The sequence below is a fragment of the Gracilinanus agilis genome, chromosome 1 (genome assembly GCF_016433145.1).
Source record: "Gracilinanus agilis isolate LMUSP501 chromosome 1, AgileGrace, whole genome shotgun sequence".
NCBI classification, from domain to species: domain Eukaryota; kingdom Metazoa; phylum Chordata; class Mammalia; order Didelphimorphia; family Didelphidae; genus Gracilinanus; species Gracilinanus agilis.
The window spans coordinates 132,975,589-132,983,555 of record NC_058130.1 but is presented as its reverse complement, the minus strand read 5'-3'; positions in this window follow the sequence as shown (position 1 = coordinate 132,983,555).

Here is a 7,967-nt window from a genome sequence, read left to right as displayed (position 1 = left end):
ATTGGGGAATGGCTGAACAAATTGTGGTATATGCTGGTGATGGAATACTATTGTGCTCAAAGGAATAATAAACTGGAGGAATTCCATGTGAACTGGAAAGACCTCCAGGAATTGATGCAGAGTGAAAGGAGCAGAGCCAGAAGAACATTGTACACAGAGACCAATACACTGTGGTAAAATAGAATGTAATGGACTTCTGTACTAGTAGTAATGAACCAGGACAATTCTGAGGGACTTATGGAAAAGAACGCTACCCACATTCAGAGGAAGAACTGCAGGAGTGGAAACACAGAAGAAAAGCAACTGCTTGAACACATGGGTTGAGGCGGACATGATTGGGGATGTAGACTCGAAACTACCACACCAATGCAACTATCAACAATTTGGAAATAGGTCTTGATCAATGTCACAAGTTAAAACTAGTGGAAATGTGCATCGACTATTGGGGGGGGGGTGAAGGGGAAAGTAAGAGCATGAATCATGTAACCATGTTAAATTTTCTAAAAAATAAATATTATTAAATGTTAAAAAAAAATATTAAAATGCTCTTTATAGTTTCTTTTCTTTTTTTTTTTTTTAAACTCTTACCTTATTTCTTTAGAATACTGAGTATGGGTTCTAAGGCAGAAAAAGAGCAGTAAGGGCTGGGCAAATAGACTTGCCCAGGTTCATACAGCTAGGAAGTCTCTGAGACCAAATTTGAACCCAGGTGCTCCTAACCCCAGACCTGGTGCTCTATCCACTGTGCCACATAGCTGTCCCCAGTGTTTTTCATCAATAAGTTAGCTAAAGAGGAGTAAGCTCATCAAATTAATTAATCTCTTTGGGACATAGACTTATCAGGGACACTTAATTTCATTTTTCACTCTTAATTTCAGTCAAATAAAGTCCCTAAGTAGTTTTTCATAGGACTTCCATAGGCAAGTCTAAAGACCATTTGCTCAGTCTTTGCCCTTCTTTCTTAGGCTTGTTAACAAAAAAGAAAGTAAGGGTTTTAAAAAAATACACATCAAATAGGATAAAGTCAAAGATGGACCTCTGCCTGCAACATCTCTCCAGGTTGATACTCTGAATATGATTTTTCAACCAGCTCTGACTATTCCTAGCTGTACTTATGATTCATTGTCCAGACCATATCTCGTTCCCTCGTTCACATGGATATCTTGAGATATTTTCTCATGTCCCTTGCTAGAATCAAGACATATTGTTTCCACAGCATTGGAGAATGACCACATTCTCCAGGTCTACCAATCCAGTAATCTGATAAAAAAGGAAATCAGTTTAGTTCAGTATAACTTAGTGAATCTACAATGATTTCTAGGGATAACACTTTCCTTTCCTTTCCTTTCCTTTCCTTTCCTTTCCTTTCCTTTCCTTTGAGTCAATACTGTGTATTTATTCCAAAGCAGAAGAGCAGTAAGGGCTAAGCAATGGGGGTTAAGTGACCTGCCCAGGACCATACATCTAGGAAGCATCTGAGCTCAGATTTGAACCCAGGACCCTCTCTCTAGGTCTGGCTCTTTATCCATGGAGCTGTCTAGCTGCCCCATACCCTTTCTTTTTCTAAGTGAATTTAAAACATCTGTTCAATTGTCTGCTCTAGAATTTTGCCAGAGACTTACAATAGACTCACTGGTCTTTATTCTTTATTTACTCTTTTCAAAAATTGAAACACTTGGCCCTCTCCAATTTTTTGATACCTACTTCCATTCTCTAGAATTCCCCAAAGTGGTTCTGATTTTGCTGGCTTTCTTTCAGTACTGGAAATGTATTTTGTTGGGCTTGGAAAATTCAACCCATTTAAAGCAGCTAAGTGTCCTCTTCGCCTATTACAATTTTAATTTCTCTTTAACCATGATTGTTCATGCACTCTTTCTACTACATGTCACACTATTTCCATCTTGAAAATCATTCTCCTTGATTAAAAAGAAAAACAGAAGTGACATAAGATTGAGTAATTCTTCTTTTTCTCTGTTGTCTGTTAGCATTACACCATAAGCTCTAAGCAGAGGGCCTATCACTTCCTTGTTTTTATGGGTCTAAACAGAACTTAAAAAAAAAAAGCCATTTTATTGTTCCTTGTTTTCAACAACCATAAATTTTGAGTTTTGGCTTTTTTTTTAACCCTTAGCTTCCATCTTAGAATCAATATTGGTTCCGAGGTAGAAGAGTGGTAAGGACTAAACAATGTGGGTCAAGTGATTTGCCCAGGGTCACAAAGCTAGGAAGTATCTGAGGTCAGATTTGAACATAGGATCTCCCATCTCTGGTCTTGGCTCTCAATCCATTGAGCCACCCAGCTGTCCCCTAGTTTTGGCTTTTCTGACACATTCTTCTAGGACTATTTTTTCCTTAATCCTGTAGGTATTCTTCCAACTTCCATCTTTTGAACTTGTTCTTGTAAAATATCACCTCATTGATAACCACAATGACTTCTTCCAATTTTCTCTCCTGTCAGATTATGTGGTATTGGATTGTCATAGTCTTATTATTGGAGAGTTTTTTAGTTTATTTAGAGTTTATTATTAGAGAAATTTTTAAGGATAGAAATGATATTTTATTCTTTTTTTTTTAGGAGAATCTAGATCACAATACAGAATACAACAGTTTCTGATCACAGTAGTATGGTTTGCTCAGTTTCCACAAGAATGCAAGAGTGGTAGGGAAGCGGATTGTGGCTTTCTTTTCCATTCACATCATAACATCCAAGGTTGCACTATTCACCTTGTATGAACCCATATTCCCTTTTATTGTCCACTAACCACTTTGTCCATGGAATTACATATCTTTTCCTGTGGACTTTCTGAAATCTACTTTTCTAAAATTTCATTTTGATATAAATTCATTTGATATAAATTTTGATATAAATTTATTTCTTTGTACTTATATCCCTGGTGTCTAATACAGTGCCTGGCATGGAGTATGCACTGAATAAACCACTGATTGTTTGGATGACATGTTCCCCCTTCCTTCGCACTTTTAAACTCCAAGATTAGAATTCTCACTTTCACTTTACCAATTCATTCTTCCTTGTATAGAATTAAATTCAGATTAGCCATTCAGCAACGTATGAAATCTCAGTCTTCTAGGGACATATATGCATGCTACTGACATATATGTACATGAAAAAGTACATACAACCAAAGACAGTCTAGAATAAGTGTAAAGTGTATGGTAGAGCATTAAATAGCACAGGATTTCAAAATAGGGAGAAATCCCTTTGAACTAAGATAGTTAGGGAAGGTCTGGATGGAATGTAGAACTTGAACTTAGTTGGTTTTTTAAAAACCCTTATCTTCCTGGGGATATGATTGGGGATGTAGACTCTAAATGATCACGCCAATGCAAATATCAATAATGTGGAAATAGGTCTTAATCAATGACACATGTAAAACCCAGTGGAATTGTGTGTTGGCTATGGGGGGGGGGTGGAAAGAGGGGAGAGAAAGAACATGAATCATGTAACCCTGGGAAAATTATCTTAATTAAAAAAAATACAAAAAACCAAAACAAAACCTTATCTTCCATCTTAGAATCAATACTATGTATTGGTTCCAAAGTAGAAGACTGGTAAGGGCTAGGCAATGGCGATGAAGTGACTTGCCCAGGATCACACAACTAAGTTGAACTTAGTTTTAAAGGAAGAGGAGGATTTAGAGAGCTGGGAGAAATACAGAGGGCATTTGCATCATAGGCAAAAGGGTGGGAGACAGTGAATTAGGAGTAGTGGGCACTAGAAAGTATAGGAATAGAAGGGTCATTCCTCAAAATAATAAACAGTATATATTTAAAACCACCAGAAGTATCATCTGCAATGGGTACAATTTAGAAGCCTTCCCAATAAGATCAGGAGTGAAGCAAGGATGCTTATGATCACCTCTTTTATTCAATATTGTACTAGAAATGCTAGCAGTAGCAATTAGAGAAGAAAAAGAAATTGAAGGGATTAAAGTAGACAATGAGGAAACTAAACTATCACTCTTTGCAGATGATATGATGGTATACTTAAAGAACCCCAGAAAATCAACTAAAAGGACAGTGGAAATAATTAACAACTTTAGTAAAGTTGCAGGGCACAAGATAAAACCACATAAATTATCAACATTTCTATATATTTCCAACAAAACTCATCAGCAGAAGTCAGAGAAACTCCATTTAAAATCACTCTAGACAATATAAAATATTTAGGAATCTATCTGCCAAAACAAACACAGGAATTATATGAACACAACTACAAAATACTTTTTACACAATTAAAACTAGATCTAAACAATTGGGAAAACATTAATTGCTCATGGGTAGGACGAGCTAACATAATAAAAATGACAATCCTACACAAATTAATCTACTTATTCAGTGCCATACCTATTAAACTACCAAAAACATTTTTATAGAATTAGAAAAAATTATAACAAAGTTCATCTGGAAGAACAAAAGATCAAGAATATCGAGAGAAATAAGGGGAAAAAAAGTGAAGGATGGGGGCCTAGCTGTACCAGATCTTAAATTGTACTATAAAGCAGTAATCAAAACAATATGGTACTGGCTAAAAGATAGAAGGAGGGGGAATCAGTGGAATAGACTAAGGGTAAATGACCTCAGCAGTCTAGTGTTTGATAAACCTAAAGATCCCAGCTTTTGGGACAAAAACCCACTATTTGACAAAAACTGCTGGGAAAATTGGAAAACAGTATGGGGGAAATTAGATTTAGATCAACATCTTTCTTACACCCTATACCAAGATAAATTCAAAATGGGTAAATGACTTAAATATAAAGAGTGAAATCATAAATAAATTAGATGAACATAGATTAGTATACCTGTCATATCTGTGGGAAAGGAAGAAATTTAGAACCAAGCAAGTGGTAGAGAACAAGCAAGAGATAGTTGCAAAATGTAAAATGAATGACTTTTATTATATCAAATTTAAAAGTTTTTGTACAAACAAAACCAATGCAACCAAAATTAGAAGGAAAGCAACAAACTGGGAGAATATTTTTATAACAAAACTCTCTGACAAAGGTTTAATTTCTCAAATATATAAGAAACTATGTCAAATCTACAAAAAAATCAAGCCATTCCCCAATCAACAAGTGGTCAAGTGATATGAATTGGCAGTTTTCACAGGATGAAATCAAAACTATCAATAAGCACATGAAAAAGTGTTCTAAATCCCTCCTGATTAGAGAAATGCAAATTAAAGCAACTCTGAGGTACCACCTCATCCCTAGCAGATTGGCCAATATGACAGCAAAGGAAAGTGACAAATGTTGGTGGCAAAATTTGGGCACCAATACACTACTGGTGGAGGGCAATTTGGAACAATGCATGAAGGGCTTTAAAAGAATGCCTGCCCTTTGATCCAGCCACACCATTGCTGGGTTTGTGCCCAAAGAGATAATAAGGAAAAAGGCTTGTACAAAAATATTTATAGCCGCACTCTTTGTGGTGGCAAAAAATTGGAAAATGAGGGGGTGTCCATTGATTGGGGAATGGCTGAACAAATTGTGGTATCTGTTGGTGATGGAATACTATTGTGCTCAATGGAATAATGAACTGGAGGGATTCCATGCGAACTGGAATGAACTCTAGGAATTGATGCAGAATGAAAGGAGCAGAACCAGGAGAACATTGTACACAGAGACCAATACACTGTGGTAAAAATTGAACATAACAAACTTCTTTACTAGCAGCAATACAATGGCTGGGGACAATCCAGAGAAATTTGGGAGAAAGAATGCTATCCACATCCTGAGAAAGTACTGTGGAACCAGAAATGTGTTAAAAAAATATATGATGGACCATGTAGTGTGATAGGAATGTGATTAGGGTGTTGATGTTAAACAATCATTCTACTGCAAATATGAATAACATGGAAATAGGTTTTGAACAATGATACATGTATAACCCAGTGAAACTGTTTGTCGGCTTTGGGAGGGGGGACGAGAAAGCAGGGGGGGGGGGACAGATCATGAATCATGTAACCATGGAAAAATATTCTTAATAATAATTTGTAAAAAGGAGTAGTGGGAGACAAGCTTGGAAAGACAGATTGGAACCAAATTATGGGGCACCTCGGACTAAGGTATTTGGACTTTAGACAGCAGGGATTCATTGATAGTTTTTGAGTGAAATGATGAAAGTGGTGTCAGTCAACTAGAGAGTATCAATAAAATGTTTCTACAGCCTGTATAATAATAAGCACTTAAAATATAGGAAGAAATATAGTTGTTACTGAGTAATATTGACATTGACTTAATATTAGTGATATCATATGATTGCAACATGGGTTTTAAAAAGTAGAAATTTAAAATCATGACTAATATTTCAAGTCAAAATAAATAGGTTTTTTTGTTTGTTTGTTTGTTTTAATTTTAAACCCTTAACTTCTGTGTATTGGCTCCTAGGTGGAAGAGTGGTAAGGGCAGACAATGGGGGTCAAGTGACTTGCCCAGGGTCAGCTGGGAAGTGGCTGAGGCCGGATTCGAACCCTTAACTTCTGTGTATTGGCTCCTAGGTGGAAGAGTGGTAAGGGTAGGCAATGGGGGTCAAGTGACTTGCCCAGGGTCACACAGCTGGGAAGTGGCTGAGGCCGGATTCGAACCTAGGACCTCCCGTCTCTAGGCCTGGCTCCCAATCCACTGAGCTACCCAGCTGCCCCTCAAAATAAATAGGTTTTAAAGTGTTATATTAGAAAATGTCGTGTGACTCTGGGCAAGTCATTTAACCCCAACTGTCTAGACCAGTGATGGGCAAACTTTTTAAAGAGGGGACCAAAGGAAAGGAAATGCTCATCTGTCAGTCTGTTTCTAAGGCAACTCTTTTGAAGTTTCATTGGATTGTATCCTACTACTCATTGTATTCGTTAGATTTATTTGTCCAGTTGTATGACCCTGGGCAAGTCACTTAACCCCTACTTTCTAGCCCTTAATGCTCTTCTTCCCTGGAACCAATTCACAATACTTATTCTAAGATGGAAGGTAAGGGTTTTTTAAAAAATGAATCAAAAGGGGCAGCTGGGTAGCTCAGTGGATTGAGAGCCAGGCCTGGAGACGGGAGGTCCTAGGTTCAAATCCGGCCTCAGCCACTTCCCAGCTGTGTGACCCTGGGCAAGTCACTTGACCCCCATTGCCCACCCTTACCAATCTTCCACCTATAAGTCAATACACAGAAGTTAAAGGGTTTAAAATAAAAAAAAATTAAAAATTAAAAAATGAATCAAGCATTTTTTTTTGAGATCCAATTTTTAATCATTTACATACACACTCTATAAGTAGAAGTACTGCCACTGCCACTCGGATGGTGGACAAGTCCCTTTAACTCTCTGAACTTCAGTTTCCTCCCTAGAAAATGAAGGGACAAGACTATGATCTTTAGAAGCCCATCTAGCTCTAATATGCTATGATTCTATGTAACCATTCCAGTTTATGCACTCCGTCTAAGATAAAAGTTATTTACCACGAAGGTTATGAGAACTACAGGCAAGTGTAGGGGTATGAATGTGTCACACCTAGAAATGTAGCTTCTTCAACAACACAAAGAAATTATTGATGGATTTTGAACATTTGTTTCTAAAAATACCTGCTACATTTTAAAAACATAATATCAGTTGCTGAAAGTACAGCCTTTATTAAGATTGGGTATTAAGATTAAGCAGCCAGGTAGCTCAGTGGATTGAGAGCCAGGCCTAGAGATGGGAGGTCAAATCTAGCCTCAGACACTTCCCAGCTGTGTGACCCTGGGCAAGTCACTTGAACCCCATTGCCTACCCTTACCACTCTTCCACCTTGGAGCCAATACACAGTATTGACTCCAAGACGGAAGGTAAGGGTTTAATAAAAAAAAGATATGAATAGTAGGCATTTTGTGGAAACATCAGCATTATTATTATTATTATTATTATTATTATTATTATTATTATTATTATTATTATATTTTAAACCCTTACCTTCTGTCTTGGAATCAAT